The following is a 17,976-nucleotide window of genomic DNA, read 5'->3' as shown; positions in this document are numbered from 1 at the left end:
GGTGTTTTTAACTTAAACTGTGTACTCTACTTACAAGTTTGTTGACTGTAAAGGTATTTAAAAATAATATTCTATTTTCTATTATATCATAATTGTGCTGACTTTTTTCCTTTAGCGTGGAGTAATTTCAATCAATCAATTAATCATTTAATTTGTGAAGCGCACTTCTTACCCGTAAGGTTTTTAAGGCGCTGGGGGGGGGGGGGGGGGGGTGCTGCTGCTACCGGTCGAAGAGTCAGGTCTTGAGTTGTCTCCTGAAAGTCAGCATGTCTTCGGTTTGACGTAGGTAGAGGAGGAGGGTATTCCAGGTCTTGGCGGCGCGGTGGGAGAAGGACCTGCCTACGGAAGTGGTTCTGCCAATGCGCGGGACCGTGGCAAAGGCGTGGTCAGCAGAGCGGAGTTTCCTGTTGGGTTCGTAGAAGGAGAGTCAACTGTTGAGATAGGCTGGTCCGGTCTTGTGGAGTGCCTTGTGTGCGTGGATCAGGAGTTTGAAGGAGATTCTCCAGTCGTTGGGGAGCCAGTGCAGGTTCCTCGGATGGGGGGTGATGTGGTCGCGGCGTGGGACATCGAGGATCAGGCGTGCAGAGGCGTTCTGGATTCTCTGCAGTCTGTTGAAGAGCTTGGACGAGCCTCCGGCGTAGAGGGCGTTACCGTAGTCGAGCCTGCTGCTGACTAGGGCCTGGGTGACTGTTTTCCTCGTGATTGTCGGGATCCATCTGTAGATCTTGCGGAGCATGCAGAGGGTGTTGAAGCAGGTGGAGGAGACTGCGTTGACTTGTTTGGTCATGGTGAGTTTTGAGTTGAGGATAACTCCCAGGTTGCGTGCGTGGTTGGTGGGGGCCGGGGGGGTCCCCAGTGATGTGGGCCACCATGAGTCGTCCCAGGCTGAGGGGTTGGACCCGAGGATGAGAATCTCCATCTTGTCTGAGTTCAGCTTAAGATGGCTTTCCTTCATCCAGTCGGCGACTGCCTACATTCCCCGGTGGAGTTTGGATTTGGCGGTGAGAGGGTCCTTGGTGAGGGAGAGGATCAGCTGTGTGTCGTCGGCGTAGGAGATTTTGTTGAGGTCGTGCTGTCGGGCGATGCATGCTAGTGGTGCCATGTAGACGTTGAACAGCGTCGGGCTGAGCGAAGATCCTTGTGGGACGCCGCAGATAATCTCAGAGGCCTCGGACCGGAACTGGGGGAGGTGGACTCTCTGAGTTCTGCCGGAGAGGAAGGAGGTGGTTCAGTCCAAGGCCTTCTCCCGGATGCCTGCGTCTTGGAGTCGTGTGCGTAGTGTGCGGTGGCAGAGATCCAGGACGATGAGGGCCGCCGTCTCTCCGTTGTCTAGAAGGATCCTGATGTCGTCTGTGGCGGTGATGAGGGCGGTCTCGGTGCTGTGGTTGCTGCGGAATCCTGATTGGGAGGGGTCCAGGATGTTGTTGTCTTCGAGGTGACAGGTGGGCTGGGTGTTAACTAGCTTCTCGATGACCTTTGCTGGGAACGGAAGCAGGGAGATGGGTTGGAAGTTCTTCAGGTTGCTCGGATCCGCCTTCGGTTTCTTCAGTAGGGCATTGATCTGTGCATGCTTCTAGTTCTCAGGGAAGGTGGCGGTCTTGAAGGAGAGGTTGATGATTTTTTGTAGATGGAGTGCGATGGAATTGCTGGCTTTGTTGAAGATGTGGTGTGGGAGAGGGTCGGACAGGGATCCGGAGTGGATTGTGCCCATGGTCTTGATTGTGTCCTCAATACGCCCTGAGACCTTTTTGGTGAATTGTTGCGCTATATAAAAGCTTTTGACATTTGACAATGCTCACTTTGGCCCGGGATGTCAGGGTGTCGTGGGCGGTAGGGTGCGATGGGACCGGTGCGGCGAGGTCTGCAGGGGTCATCCGGGGTTTGTGACTGTCATGGATGTCGGTGATTTTATGGGGAAAGAAGGTGGCGAGGGAGTCCCATAGGGCTTGCAATGGTGGGATGTTGTTGGTGCTGGAGCTGGGGTTGGAGAGTTCTTTCACAATGGTGAAGAGCTCCTTGCTGTTGTGTGCGTTGTTGTCAAGGCGGTCTGTGAAGGAGACGCAACCAAACTTTGTGAAGGAGGTCCTTTTGGAGGTCCTGATGAGGTGGTGGTGGTTGCGGATGGCGTCTTTGTGGGTAGCGTGGCTGTCCGGCGTCTTGTGGCTGTGCCATATGTTCTCCAATTTCCGGCAGGTGCGCTTTGAGTCGAGGAGTTCCGGGGTGAACCAGCTGACTCTTTGCTGGTGTCACTGTTGGTGGTTTTTTTCAGCGGGGCTACGGTGTTGGTGCAGTCATTCATCCAGCGTTCGAGAGTGAGTGCACCATCATCGGGGTTGGTAGGGTTGGTCGGAGGGTTGAGTGTGAGGCTTGTCTGTAGTTGTTCTTCAGTGACTTTGCCCCAGCAGCGGCGGGGTGTCTGTAGGGTGCGGTGGTGTGTGAGGGGTTTTCTGAAGGAGAAGTGGATGCAGTGGTGGTCTGTCCAGGTGAGTTTGGAGGCGTGGCTGAAGGTAACATGGGGGCTTGAGGAGAAAATGGCATCTAGCGTGTGACTGGCGATGTGGGCCAGCGCCATTACGAGCTGTTTCAGTCCGAGGTTGTTAAGGTTGTCGATCAGGGTGGAGGAGTTGTTGTCGTTGTTGTTCTCCAGATGATAGTTCAGGTCTCCGAGGAGGATGTAGTCGGTGGAGGTCAGCGCGTGCGTGCTGCTGAGGTTGGCGATAGAGTTGCAGAATTGAGGCCGGGGTCATGGCGGTCTGTAGAGGAGGGTGCCTCCTAGGGTGGTCTTGGGGTCTCTGTGGATCTGGAAGTGCATGTGTTCGGTGGTGCTGAGGGTGTCGTTGGTGTTTGTTGAGACCCTGATGGTGTTTTTGTGGATGATGGCGATTCCTCCTCCCGCCCTGTTGGTGCGGTCTCTGCAGGTGATCTTGTACCCATCTGGGATGGCTCTGGCGATGTCTGTCGAGGAGGCTTCGTTCATCCAGGTCTCGGTCAGGAAGGCGACATCCGGTGATGCGGTGTCGAGTAGGTCCTAGGGTTCGACGGCGTGTTTGTGTGCGGAGCGGGTGTTGATCAGGATGCATCTAAGCTGGTTGTGTTCCATCGTGGCGGCATCTCGCGCTTACGAGAAGCTGCAGTTCAGGCAGGTGAAGGGACCGTGGGTGCGCTTCGGGGCAGCCTTGCAGCAGGTGTGGGTCCTTCCTGGGTTGAGAGCAACGAGGGTGTTGGGGTCGTAGCGGCGGCGGTCCTCATGGCTGCTGCAGGGGGCAAGGGTTCTGGCGCTGTGCACGGTCCAGGCGCAGAAAGGCTTTGTCCTTTCATTAAATGTATAATTGTTTAAAGTTTCCTTGAAAGAAAAATGCACAAGTTTTCAAAATATTTTTATTGAGTCTTTTATATTCATCACATGATTGAAATGCAAAATCTTTTTTTCATTCATTGGTATCACGCGTTGGACCACATTTTTTTTATTTTTTCATAGGCACTCATTCATTAAGTTTACATTATATAAGTGTTGCCCCATTATCTTTATTTTAATGTTAGGGCTTCTTTTACTTTCATATAAATTAGAATCGAAGTGCTACGACAAACAGTCCCTCACTACTTCATCTTTATGTTTTTTATGTACATTTCATGTCATTATTACATTTTACAATCATTTTTAAAAATTTAAAGCATTAACATTAACATTAACATTTGAAGACACAATTATATATATTCTTTTTAAAAAGTGCTTGCGAAGATAATCCTCCTGTTCTTCACGAGTGAAAATTGGTAAAAGCATTACTCAATATAAATACTTTTATCCCATTTTCACTGTCAGAGCTAAAGAGTATTTTCCTTTATTGTAAAGTATTTCCTTTTTGCGTTGATAGTGTATTTATAGTACATTTTTCAATCATTAAGAAATACTTGCTTACTAAAAAAAATATTATTTCCTATTCTTTGAAATCCTCTGTTGAAAGTCATCCATTTCCATTTGAAGAATCATAAAGTTGAATGTAAATTAAAATATACATTAACAATATGATCCTTCAGTGGAAATGAAAGATAAACTCAAGATGATACCATCATTCCTAATCATTACCTTGCACGTAGTAATTCCTTAATTAACCTATATTTCTTGTAATGGTTCTTTCGTCAACTCATTATTCTATTCCATTTCAACTTAAACATAGTACATTTTATAATCATTTAAATATTTTTGCTTTCTTTTTTAAAAATATCAAACATATACCCATTTACATAATTTCTCTGTTCGATATTCTTTCCTTCCTGCGTCAAAATTCATCCAACTCCTCTGGAGGGCACATAATGTTTTATGTATTTTTAAATATACATTAACAATATGTTCCCTCTGAGGAAATGAAGGATATTCTCAAGATGCTTCCGCAGCCCTGAATCATTACATTGCTCGTAGTTTCTTCACCCGTATTGATTCTCTGAAACAAAACTAATCATACAATGGGTGTGGTTTATATACTTTTCGAATACTTAACAGTCTATGGGATCAATGTATTGCTCCTCCCACTTTTAACTCACGTTTTTCAGCTGACAGGTGTTCTCATTTCCACTGTTTTAGTACGTCACATGTTTATGCAAGCGTGCCTCTTTCCATACTTTTTAACTTTTGTATAATTTCTAAAATGCTTTATTTAAACTCGTTTTTCTTATTAAAGCATTTCGATAGGTTACTTTTTTAAATATGAGTATTAACATTCATTCCCCTTTTTTTCGACTTATTATTCTAGTAACTTACCTTTTTTTAAAACTTTTTTTATTATTCTTCATTACCCTAAACCCCTATTTTTCCTGCATCCCGTGCCATTGAAACTCTCTATTAAACTTTGAGTATTCCAATTTATATCCGAGTATTAATTTATTTAATTCCTTTACTCTGAGTTTTAATACATTTATTTATCTAATATTTTTAATCATCTTTCTTTATACACTGCATGTAATACTGTTATTTGTCTATAATCACACTGTGAATCAGTGTCCATTTGGGAAAATTGAGAGAGAATGATTTGGTTGGTTCATGTGTTTGCAAACACAGAAGTACATGTACTGTTGCAGTGAGTTAGGCTTTAGGGCATGTAGTGCTTGAAACTCCTTACACTATGCATGTAGTAGTCTAACAACCTTCACACTTGTGTTTCAGGCTTAAAATTCCCCAGTTAGTATCCTTACACTCCAGCAAACACTCTGTGACTGCTTTTAAAACCCCATAGTGACTCTTTCAGTAGCATGTAGTAATCCTTTCAGTGAAGTCGAAGGGATACTGTTATTTGTCTAGAATCACACTATGAGTCAGTGTTCATTTGGGAAAATTGAGAGAGAATGATTTGGTTGGTTGATGTGTTTGCAGTAACATAAGTATATGTACTCTTGCAGTAAGCCAGGCTTTAGGGCATGCAGTGCTTTAAACTCCTATGCATTATGTATGTAGAGATGTAACCACTTTCACATTTGTGATTCAGGCCTACAATTCCCCAGTCACTCTCCATATACTCCAGCTAACACAGTGTGACTGCTGTTGCAATCCCAAAGTGACTTTTTCAGTACCATGTAGTAATTCATTCACTAAAGTAAAAGTCAGCCAATTAAGAATTCACCCAGTGACTTTCCTTATATTACTGTAATCATTCAGTCAGTAAGCATGTACTCATGCAGTGAGCCAGGCTTTAGGGAATGGAGTGCTTTAAAGTGCTATGCATGATATTCAACCTTTACTACGATTTTTTTTATTCTGAATACTTTTACCACACATACTTTCACTCCGCAAATACATTAATTCCTAATACTTTCACTCCGCAAATACATTCATTCCGGAAACTTTCTTCACGCAATACTATTACTCCGCAAGACAAAATTGCATGCAAATTATCAGGATACATATGTGAGACATAGATGTGCATTTGTTTCTGCACTGGCCCTGTGTTTGTTTAGCTATCTGTCACTTAAAGTAGTCATTATCCAAGCATTTGCAGCTTGCCTGAACATACTACGCTTGAAAAAATTCTTCGCTTTGTCACTTTAATGTTTCTATTTATTGGGCTGTACTGCCGTTGGAGGGCTGTGTTGATTTTTGCTGTTGTTGTCACCCCTTCTGATTCCTCCTTTTTATTTATATTTATAGCCCCCATAATGCTTCCATTTTCAGCACGTTTCCTCTTCTTGTTGCAATACGTGTTTACCTGTGCACATATTCTGTTATTTTCCTGCTGCATAGCTTTGCTTGGCTTTTAATTTCCTTTAGTTCTCCACACGGCCGACCAGTGCTGCTCGAAAATTAGTCATGCTGAATAGTTAGAAAATCAAGCACTGGCCACTGGTCACTCAACGGAGCACTGCATTCTACTTTCAATGAGAAAATAAAAAGCGTAGGGTAATGTTTAAAAAATTAGTCTCCTTTTTATGTTTTCTTTGCTACTTTTGACGAAAGCGGTAATTCATTATAACAATACTTTTACTTTGCAGAGTGACTTCTATGGGAAAGGATGCTGGAAAGATTTCGGGAAGGTAAGTTAGATTTTCTTAACAGTAATTGAAATAAAATGATAGCTGGTTTATGAGGATGGCATTTCAATGACTTATTTTCGTTGTGAAAGCAAACGTTGATCACAAACGTGTGATAAATGTAGTTTTACATGTTTCAATACATTTTTAGTTGTCATTCCTTCGTTGTAAAAAATGCAGAGTCATTGTTTTCGCGGAATTAAAAATGCGTTGTGATGGTATGCGGAGTCATATCATGCGGAATAAAGTCATATTTTCTCTATTCATTATGCATGTAGTGGTGTAATGACCTTCACATTTGTGGTTCAGGACTACAATTCCCCACTCACTATCCATACCAGGGGTCTCCAACCAGTAGCTCGGAAACTACTGGTAGCTCACCAGTACCCTGAAAGTAGCTCTCAGAGGTGAATCCAAACCAAGCCAATTTCAGACATTCTGTGTATATTAAAGAGGCAGCAGTGCTCATTTCACTACCCTTAAGAGTTATAGACAGCCACACCAATGGCAGGGCCTGTTGATAACACTCAAACACATACTGTGGTGGCGTATCAATCAATCAATCAGGCATGTATAGAGCGCACTACTGACCTGTGAGGGTCTCCAGGTGCTGGGGGAGTGTGTGGGGGGGATTTGTGCAGCTTTGGTCATTCGAAAAGCCAAGTCGTATGGCTCTTCCTGAATGCTCTCAGTGTGGCGCTTCATCTGATGCTGAGGGGGAGTTCATTTCAGGTCTTAGCCATGATGTAGGAGAAGGGTGTGCCTCCTTTCTTGTTCTGTGGATGCAGAGGATTTTGGCCAAGGCCTGGTTAGCAGAGTGGAGGTTTCTTTTGTGGGTGTAGAAGGAGATTTAGGTTTTGGAGTTTGGTGTTGTGGAGGGCTTTATAGGTGTGTGTGAGCAGCTTGAAAGTTACTCTTTTTTCTACGGGGAGCAAGTGGAGTGCTCGTTTATGCTGGGTAATGTGGTCTTATCGTGGGATGCTGAGGATGAGTCTGGCTGCGGCTTTCTGGAGCGTCTGAAGTTTGTGGAGTAGAGATTTGTTGATTCTGGCATAGAGGGCATTCCTGTAGTCCAGCCTGCTGGTGATGAGTGCATGGGTGACGTTCTTCTTTGATTTGGTGGGTGGGTCCATTTGAAGGTCTTGCTGAGTATGTGAAGGGTGTTGAAGCATGTGGAAGCTGCAGCGTTGACCTATGGGTCTCTCACATGAAACATGTTTATCCACTTTAAATCTGAGTTGGGGAGACTTACTGCTGTGGTAATTTTGTTTGTGGCACACTGCATGTGATGATGTGAATTTTACTTGATTACAAGCATTTAACATTGAGACACGTTTTCCTAGCATTCTGCTGATAACTTCACCTGGAATTTTTGGGTGGTTACTAATGATAATTGTGCTTAGGTTGGTCATAGTGTAATGTAAATACATACCCCCAGCACAACCCCTACACTTTACAAACACCACTACTCTTCCCTAAACCCTAAAGACCAATTCCCGGCATGACCCCCTGCACTACACAAATCCCACATGCCTGCAGTTTAAGCAGCAGTGCAGAGGGAAGCACAGACTTCCAACATATTTATGTACATATGTTGCATCCCTGTGCTTTGGAAGTAGCTTAGCACGCTGTAGCTAAAGAGCTGACAGCGTCATGCTACAGCACTTCCTTATAGTTCTGCAGTTATACATTCACCATATATCACAAATGCATTCTTTAGTCAATTATGTAGTACGTATACATTTATGTAAACTTTCACACACTAGCAATTAAATTTAGCTCTTTCTTTAACCAGAGTAGTTAGTTCTGAAAATAACTTTTTTTTGTTTTTTGTACTTTTATATATTTTTTTGAATGTTTTTTTCTTTTTTGTTTTTTAAAAAAAGAAAAAAAAGTCAACAGGACAAACAAAACCATGAACTTTGAGGGAATAAAAAAAACCTAGCAACAATGGTTATCAATTGCTCTGCAAATTAGGTCTACTGATTGCTTTCCATAACAAATTAAACGATTACACTTCACACAGTGCATTCTAACTTTCACAAATTGGGGACGTATGTCTGGTGGTGATGTTGAAGGGGATGCCCCAGAGGTACTTGGTGTTGTCAGTGATGGAGGTGCATTTTAGCATAGTCTTCTACATCTTCGTGAGCATAGTTCACATGATGCATGGATTGGAGGTGCTTGCGCATACTAGCGGTGCCACAGGAGTATTTCTTGTTTGGATCTCCTCTGGACAGGACTGCCTGGCAAATCTTGCATGTTACTTTGGTGGCAATACATTTCTTTTGCCCCTCTGGAAAAGGAAAAATTTTCCATACGATGGATGTGTATCTTTCGGGAGGGGGAGGATCTGGTAGAAATTGTTCAGCAACAAAATCATCAGAATCAGATGATTCTTGCAGTGGTGTAGCTATTTTTGTCTCCAAAAAAGGAATTCTGGTTTACAATGAAGATAAAGTGACGTTCTTTTCAGGACAGGTCTTCTCCTAACGAAGGTCTAAGAAGAGTAATTATAATGGGTAGGGTTCTTCAATAGTTAGAACAGTAAGTGTTATAAACCAATCAAATCTCTTTTTTTGGTCACATGGGATCCGCGTTGGATGCATATACGCAGCACGCACCTGGCGCGACTTTGCGAAATTGCATTTAAAAGTAATATAAGTTTATAAAAACTAAAAGAATATTATTTTTTTTGCTTAATATTTTTATTAAATACATATATATATACCTTTTTGTATATCGAACATTTTTGCGGTAGACGCACGCCCCCCCATTGAACACGTAGATGACGTCATGCGGAAACACGCACACGTGGTGTGATACGTATATATTGCGTATGCGCTTGAAGTCACGTACGGGTCGCATAGCGAATACGCATTAAAATACACACCTATCGCACACCCTAGGCGAATCCTGAAGAACAATTGTAAAATGGTGGCTACCTTCCGCGCAGTAATTGAGGAAGGTGCGTTTTTCATGTGCGACTCCTCAAACAAATTTGAAAAAAAGAAAAAAGAAAATATAAAAATATTTGACAAAATATAAAAAAATATATAAATATATCATATATATTTTTCATAAATTATTAAAAATGTGTAATGTACCCTAAAAAATAATATATATAAAAATAAATTGATTAAGAAAATGTAGTAAATCAGTATCAAAGAAATAAATGTAACAATTAATACATTTAAAAATTGTCATTGAAAAAATCTTTCAAAATCACTGAAAAAAAACAAGCAGGTTATACCAAGGAATTATCTTTTAAAAAACCTTTGAAATTCACTGAAAAAACCAACGGTTTCGGGCAGGTTATAGTTAGGAATTATCATTTAAAAAACCTTAGAAATTCACTGAAAAAACCATAGGTTTCAAGCAGGTTATAGTTAGGAATTATCATTTAAAAAACCTTAGAAATTCATTCATATATATATATATATATATATATATATATATATATATATATATATATATATATATATATATATATATATATATATATATATATATATATATACATATATATATATATATATATATATATATATATATATATATATATATATATTCCAACACAAAAGCTCTTGAGCTATGGGAGGTCACACACGTCGTCCCTGCAATCCTACTCTTCAGCCTCTCAGCAGCTTGCACTCCCTTTTTCCAAAATTAGTTTGACTCCCGAAGCGTTTCAAGGCCAACGCCTCTTCATCATGGGGACATGAAGCAGAAGCACACAGTAACTCGCAATCACTATTTCTCCTTTTTATTGAGAGAAAGGTCCCGCTTATACTGGGCACGGCTCCTGATTGAAACCATCAAGCATGATGGTGCATGTAGTCCTTATTGCAAGTTTTAAATGTTCCCTTGAGTAGGTTGCATGCTCCTGCAGATAATGTCTTTTTAAGATACCTTTAGTAGGAAGGGATACTTGGGATGGTGAAGCTGTATCATTAAATTCGAACCTAGGTGGCGGACCTAGGTCTGTCGATTATTCTCAATTTGTCCAGTTCTTGATGGTAAATATCAATCATATTGAATGGGGTTTAGGGTATAAATCTAGATTTGACTTTAAATTGACTTTTAACAGTATTTTAAAGATTCCCGCTTGATCCGGAAACTGCAGATTCATTTTATTGTTTTCTTCCACTACTATCGAAGCCATACCCTGCAATTTTTGTAGAGCTTGCAATGACTCCAAACCACAGCCTGTTAAAATGTTAGTGGGATCCACAGTATCCGGGGACTCCATTGACTTCCGTTTAGGATTTGTCATACGGATTTTCTTCAGTTTTAATTTCTTAATAAAATGATATAAATCTACTTTTGTCTGTTTGTAATCCCATCCTGATGTTGGGCAGAAGGTGAGTCCCATCTATAATACTCCTATTTCAACAGATGAGAACTTTCTGACTGATAGGTTTATAAGGTGAGATTACCTTGATCTACTTCCGAAATCCCCCTCTCTAGCTTTTGGTTATTCTTTGCGGTACTGATTGTCTTGATCCTTTTTGGCCCTGTTCTAATCTTTTTATATATCCTGCATTGGTTACTAGAGGACCATTTTGAGCCAAGTAAAACATTTTCAATATTCTTTCCAGGGGCTGCAGTTCCTCAAGGCATTACTAGGGCTCACTCTTGAATCATTCCTTCATGAAGGTGCAATTGCACAAGTCATTACTAGTTGTCCCTCACAAGTCAAATATAAAAGTATTGAAATTCTTACATGAAGCTGCAGTAGCTCTAGTCATTACTAGTTGTGCCTGTCAAAGCTGCAGTTCCACTAATGGTTAGTTGGAGTCCTTCACAAGTTACATACACAAGCATTGACATTCTTACACACAGCTGCAGTTCTACTAGTCCTTACCAGTTATCCCTCACAAGTCAAATGCATCAATAGTTTTTTGTGAAGATACAGTTCCACAAGTCATTACTAGGTGTCCCTCACAAGTCGAATGAAAAAGAGCATTGACATTCTTAAATCAAGCCCCAGATGAACTAGTGGTTACTAGTTGTCCCTCAGGATGCAGAAGCATTGAAATTCTTTTTCGAAGTTGCAGTTCCACTAGACTTTACTAGGTGTCCCTTAAGTCAAATGCAAATGTAGTCATAGTATATATATTTGCAAACACACTTTTGCTATTCTTATAATTTGTGCTAATTTTCCATAGGATTAATTTTTGCCAAAGTGTTTCATAATAATGAGCCAAAATACCAAATGTCAATAGATTTCTTGTTTTTTTTAAAGTTTGTTATTACACCCTATTATTAATAGGATCTTTCATTTACTGTTAAGTACAAGTAGAGTTAGAGAGCTTATTTGTGCTCTTTATGTTTCATGATCTTTTGTATGGTCGTCTACGTCACTTCAAAGAGCTGTTCCTACTGTTGCGGCTCAGTGTTAATACATTTTTCAACAGTTTCCTAGTATTCAACATGTCCTTATTTTTTAAATGTGTGTGTTCTCTGATAGCCTGCACTCCCCAGCCCCACCCCATAACATGGTTTGATAGCCTGAAGAGTGCAGTAAACAAACACAAAAGCCAAAGAGGCTGATTGTGGTAGCATAGAGATCTTAGTACATAAGCAATACTGGTCATGATATTATCAGAGTATAAATGAAGTAGAATTAAATGTAAAAAAGTCGAACACAGCCACGCCTGCTCTTAAGATCAGCCTCAGCACAGAATAACCACAGATGTCTCCTAATTCCTCGAACTAAGGTAACATAAAAAACACTTGACAGTGTGAGGAGATTGGGTATCGGAATAAGAATACAGGGAAGGAAATGCATGTATTTGGTTAAGGAAGTGCCCATAAATTGTGCATATTTAGGTGAGAAAAAATTAGCAAATAAAGTTATAGAGGTGTTGGACCGGGAGAGTCTAGAAACTGAGGTTATCCATACATTTCAAGGATGACATAAAATGAAAAAAAGATAGCAGGGATAAGCAGGAAAAAAACATAATACACAGGTTTTGCTAGGCCTTTCGATTTTACTAAAGTGTTATCTGTCTGTCTGTTGTTTTTCTTACTGAAAAGGGGCTTTAAGCTAGCTCTCTTCATCTCTTGGTCTGTTGTTGTGCTATTCACATTTTTCTTCCACTCATAGCAATATACAGCTTGGGGCAGTGGGTCAGCCCATTTCAGTCATAGGTTAACTTCATAGTGTGTGACAGCATTCCTTTCTTTTACAAAGCGCAGATCTACACAAAAAGAAGTTCTATTCAGTGCCAAGGACTACTATGGCAATCTGTTAGTTTGAGATGAAAATATTTTAGTTTGTAGCCACTGTTTTCTTTTTTAAAATCACAAAATTGACCCAGCACCCGAGAAACACAACTAATATATTATATGACGGCAATGTAGCATAATATTTCTATGACCATAGCAAAAAAGAACACATAGCTTCCTAATGAAAAATCAAAACAATAGTGTTTTGATTGTAGAAACACGATCCTTTGATTCCAGAATTCTTAGCCGACTCAACAAAATTGCTTGCCAACATGTATAATCCCCTTCATGGGACTTCTTCAGGGCTAAAAGCAATTACAAAAAACTATTTACACTATAGAAAAGTTAAAAACATTCAATAGATAAGAATCAGACAGTTCATTTACTTGGCTCATCACCAGCTGTAATGGAAGGCGCCAACCCCCTCGGGGAATGGCGTCGTTAGTGGCAGCCAAAGGGCCGACCCGGAGCCGGATCACTTCCGGGTTACGTGACCCGGAAGTGAGCGTCGCGTCAGGACCAATGGGAACAAAGGTCGAGGTACGCCCCGGAAGCGTTAGTAGGGCGCGAGGCTTAAAAGCCCGCGACCAGCCTAGAGGTCCCCTCTTTGTCCGCTGATCACCCAGGAGTCGGACGTCTCCAAGAGAAGACATCGTGGGAGCATCGCGTAGGAGTATACAGCGAGAGTTAATCCGACTCGTGGTCTAGGTTAGCGGGCCTTGCAGTGTGTGCTGGATTTCTTTACAGCTTTCGTGCTTATTTCTCTTGATTTAAATGTTGTTTGCAGGGGGGGGTTTGCCGTGGTAAATCCTCGTGTCCAGGGGGAGGGCGAGCGCTGGCGCTCGATCATCTGATTCCCTGGGTCCGGGCCCATCCGCGGCGCGGTGGGCCTAAACAAGTCGTTTGCGTTTCTCGATAAGTTTTTAACATTGTTTTCTTTAAGTGCAGGATGCCGTCGAAGAAGGTACCGAAGGATAAACAACCCGCGGCCAAGAATGAGGAATACCTTGCCTTTACGGAACTGCTGGAATTCACAAGGGAAAAAGGCATGGATTGGGTACTAAAGAATATGAGAGACGGGGCTAGAGCAGATGCGAACTCTCAGGAGGAGAGGGGGAGAGGCAAAAGAGCGAAGCAGACCCAGAAAAGCTTAGAAGCTCGGCAAGAGGCAAGCGGTCTAGGCCGACGGATTCACGACCAGTATCACCAGGTGAGGAGGAGGTGCCAGAGACAATTGATTCGAACTCAGGCGCAGATAACGACCCAGATGACGCCGATGGGCAGTATGATGCAACTAGGCCTACGCAGATAGGAGGGTTCCCCGTCACTTCTGTGGGGGGGTCCGGTCCGCACGGTATGTTACCGCCAGTAGTGGCACAGCCGGGTAGCGGAGTGTCGCAAGTTTGGGTTCAGCCCGGGGGGGTCACTCAGTTACCAGGGATGCAATTATATGGGTCGCATGGTCAAGCGATAGGTAGCAGCCCGGTAAGCTCAATGTTTCCTGCCTACACAGCTCACGGGTCCCCCTTAGCGATGGCCGCTTTCTCTAATCTAGGGGGTCCAAGTCAGGGCTCAATGGCGAATGCCGTAGTTGATGTTGCGGGTCCCTCTAATGGCCAGATGCATGGGGGGCTGGGGGGGCAACCAGCTGGTTCCCCGTTATTAGCTTTCAGCCCGTTAATGTTCGGTTCTTCCTCAATGACCTTATCGCCATCCGCGGGGATAACTTGGCATGTGCCAGCAGATATGAAGGACAGGATACTCAGAGGCGAATACATAGAAGTGTTCGACCTTATCAATGCGGGGGTGGCGGCGGGAAAACCCAAAGGCGGAAAAGAGGGAGATTACAATCAGAAGAAATCGTGGGTAGAATGGTCCATGAAGAATTGGATCACGGGATTTGCAATATATGCCGCTGTTATGCTTGAGAAATATCCGGTTTTAGGCCCACAAATGATGAGCTATATATCCTTGATACATGGAGCGGCAACAGAGTTTCCAGGCCAGGGGTGGCTGAAATACGATAAAATGTTCAGACAGATGAAGGCAGTTCACCCGGGTATAGCATGGGACCAGCGGGAGATTAATTTGTGACATACAGTCTTCTATTCCATCCCTTCAACGCCTACCCCGGTCCCCTCAACTCAGAGCCAGTCCTTTCGGACTGACAAAGGGGTCGGTGAGAAAAAACAGGCCTGCTGGCAGTTTAATAGAAATGAGTGTACCAGGGGGGTCTTGTGTAAGTTCAAACACTGCTGTTCCTACTGCGGGGGTACCTCTCATCCCGAGATTAGGTGTTTTAAGAAAACTGGTAATCCCAAAGAACAGGCCAGCCACAGTGCCCCAAAAGGAAAGCCAAATAAGACTCCCGACAAAGCTACCAACTCCAATTAAACGGCATGTCCTGACACACCTCCTCAGTAAGTACGATAATCTTGAGGAGGCTCAATTCCTACTGCATGGTTTTACAATGGGCTTTCGTATCCCGTCTTCAGCCCCCCCTTCCAATGTCCCACCTCGTAATCAGAGCTCAGTGTTGCGAAATATGGAGGCAGCTCGAGAGAAGATCATGAAGGAGGTAGCATTGGGGCGGGTTGGGGGCCCTTTCACAGAACCACCTACCCATAATCTGGTTTGCTCCCCATTGGGTCTAGTTCCGAAAAAGGAGGAAGGTAAATTCCGTCTGATCCATAATCTATCGAGTCCCCCAGGGCTCTCGGTAAACGATAAGTTAGACCCGGATCTGTGCTCGGTGAAGTATACCAAATTTGACACGGCTATCGAGAAATTGCAGGCATTTGGGGAGGGAGCCTTAATGGCTAAAGCTGATATTGAATCAGCCTTTAGGTTACTGCCCGTTCACCCGGACGACACCAGGTTCTTGGGCTTCACATTTGACGGTAACTATTTTTTGGATTTGTGCATGCCCATGGGGTGTTCTATTGCCTGTGCAGTTTTCGAGACTTTCGCAAGGTTCCTAGAATGGGCGGTCGAGCAGTTTCTGGCCTCGGACAACTCACATGCTGTAGTCCACTACCTGGACGATTTTCTGTTCATGGGTCCCGAGGGTTCCCAGTCGTGCAGGAAGGCCCTGCTGGGCTTCCAGCGCTTGGCTGAGGCGCTCGGAGTACCTTTGGCGGCGGAAAAAAACGAAGGCCCGACCACGTGTTTGACCTTCCTGGGCATAGAGATTGATACAACAGCAGGAGTGTGCAGGCTGCCAAAAGTCAAGGTCGATGCCTTTAGGGCCGCTATTGATGGCTGCCTGGGGGCAAGGAAGGTAACCTTACATCAGCTACAAGTTCTTTTGGGTCAACTGAACTTTGCTCTGCGGGTCATTCCTATGGGCAGGGCCTTCTCCAGGAGTATAGCGAGGGCGATGTCTGGGCTGCGGGCCAAACACCACAGGGTGAGGCTTTCAGCTGAAGTTAGAGAGGATCTTCTGATTTGGAGAAGTTTTTTGAGGGACTTCAATGGCACGGTGTTGTGGCGAGCAGCCTGTTCTTCTAATACGGATCTTGAGCTTTTCACCGATGCTGCAGGTAGTATTGGTTTCGGAGCTATATTCGGTCAAAAATGGTGTATGCAGTGCTGGCCAGATGACTGGATCGAGCGAGGCCTGACTACTAACATTTCCTTCCTTGAACTTTTCCCCATAGTGGTAGCTTTGCACTTGTGGGGAGATCTGCTGGCAAACAAGAGTATAGTATTCTGGTCGGACAACATGTCCGTAGTCATGGTGATTAATAGCCAGAGGGCTACCTGTACTTGGGTACTCAGGTTGTTGAAAGAATTGGTTTTGCAGTGCCTGAGCCATAATGTCCAATTCACTGCTAAACATGTTCCAGGTGTAGAAAACAAAGCGGCTGATGCATTGTCTCGTTTTAAGTTAACAGAGTTCCGGGAGCATTGGCCCCAGGCGGAGACGTCAATGTCAGCCTTCCCAGCGGAGCTATGGAAGTTTGGTGCCCCACAGCCACCGAGTTGATATCTGCATCCTTGGCTCCAAGGACTAAGAGTATGTATCAGAGGTCATGGGATTCGTATATGGCATACCTGAGGGGTGTGGGTGTAGCGGACATATTTGCCCCCCAGAGTGTACTAGGCTTCATCGTGCAGCAGAAAGAGCAAGAGAAGTTCATGAAAAGACAGTTGTCGGCGTTAGCATTTTATGCGGGTCTACGGGGGGTGTCTGATCCGACAAAAGACCAGAGAGTTAGAAGAGCAATGAGAGGTTGGGAGTGCCTAGCGCCCGGGGAGAAAGATTCTAGGAGGCCGATAGACGTAGAAAAATTGATTAAAATCTTAGGAGCTCTGCCGTTCGTTTGTTTCTCCCAGTATGAGACGCAACTGTTCCGGGTGGCCTATACCTTAGCCTTTTGTGGGGCGCTGCGAATTTCAGAATTACTTCCGGCGTCTAAATCGGATAGGGAAGGGGGTCTGAAGTGCTCGGATATAATCGAGTCCAAAGGTGTCCTGCGGCTGAGGGTGCGGAGATCGAAAACGGATCCGCTGGGTAAAGGTACCTGGTTACAATTGGGTAGAGTAGAGGGTGAGCCCTTCTGTCCGGTCAACTTGCTGAGGGTATTTCTCCAAGCCAGGCCCCAGGGAGCCGATGATAGACTCTTGATTCATGAGAGTGGGTTACCCCTTACCAGGTTCCAGTTCACTCGAGTAGTTAAAATGACCTTGGCACGGATCGGAGTTGATCCGGCCGATTTTACATCACATTAGTTTAGAATTGGAGCAGCGACAACGGCTGCTGGCTTAGGCCTACCCGAACAGGTAATCAAGAGGTTCGGTCGCTGGAAATCAGCTTGTTACGAACGTTATATCCGCCCGCAATTAGTCTGACGTATCTTTAGCTTGCGTCCCCTTTGTGAGAATCGGCTGACTGTATCTCTTCTCATTTACTCTTCATATTTACTTTAGGTACCTCCCCTAAGAGAACCCAAATCTGTTGGTGTGGCCACTCCTTCATTCGCAGGGCCGGGGCTCACTTCGAAAAGACACTCATGGACCGGGTGACCATGATGCGAGGTTGTGACCATCATTGGGTGGGGATAGGCGGGCAGCGCCTGGCGGACGTCCCGAGGGATGTAAAAGCGGCTTTGGCCAAAGGCATGCCTTTGCCAGATGTATTCGTGTTGCACTGCGGAGGCAACGACATGATTCCGGGCGGGAGGAGAGAAGTGAAGGAGTCCCTGTTCTCTACCCTAGCAGCAA

The sequence above is a fragment of the Lissotriton vulgaris genome, chromosome 7 (assembly GCF_964263255.1).
Source record: "Lissotriton vulgaris chromosome 7, aLisVul1.2, whole genome shotgun sequence".
In the NCBI taxonomy this organism is placed as follows: domain Eukaryota; kingdom Metazoa; phylum Chordata; class Amphibia; order Caudata; family Salamandridae; genus Lissotriton; species Lissotriton vulgaris.
The sequence above is the reverse complement of the archived record's forward strand: the minus strand, read 5'-3'. Positions refer to the sequence as shown.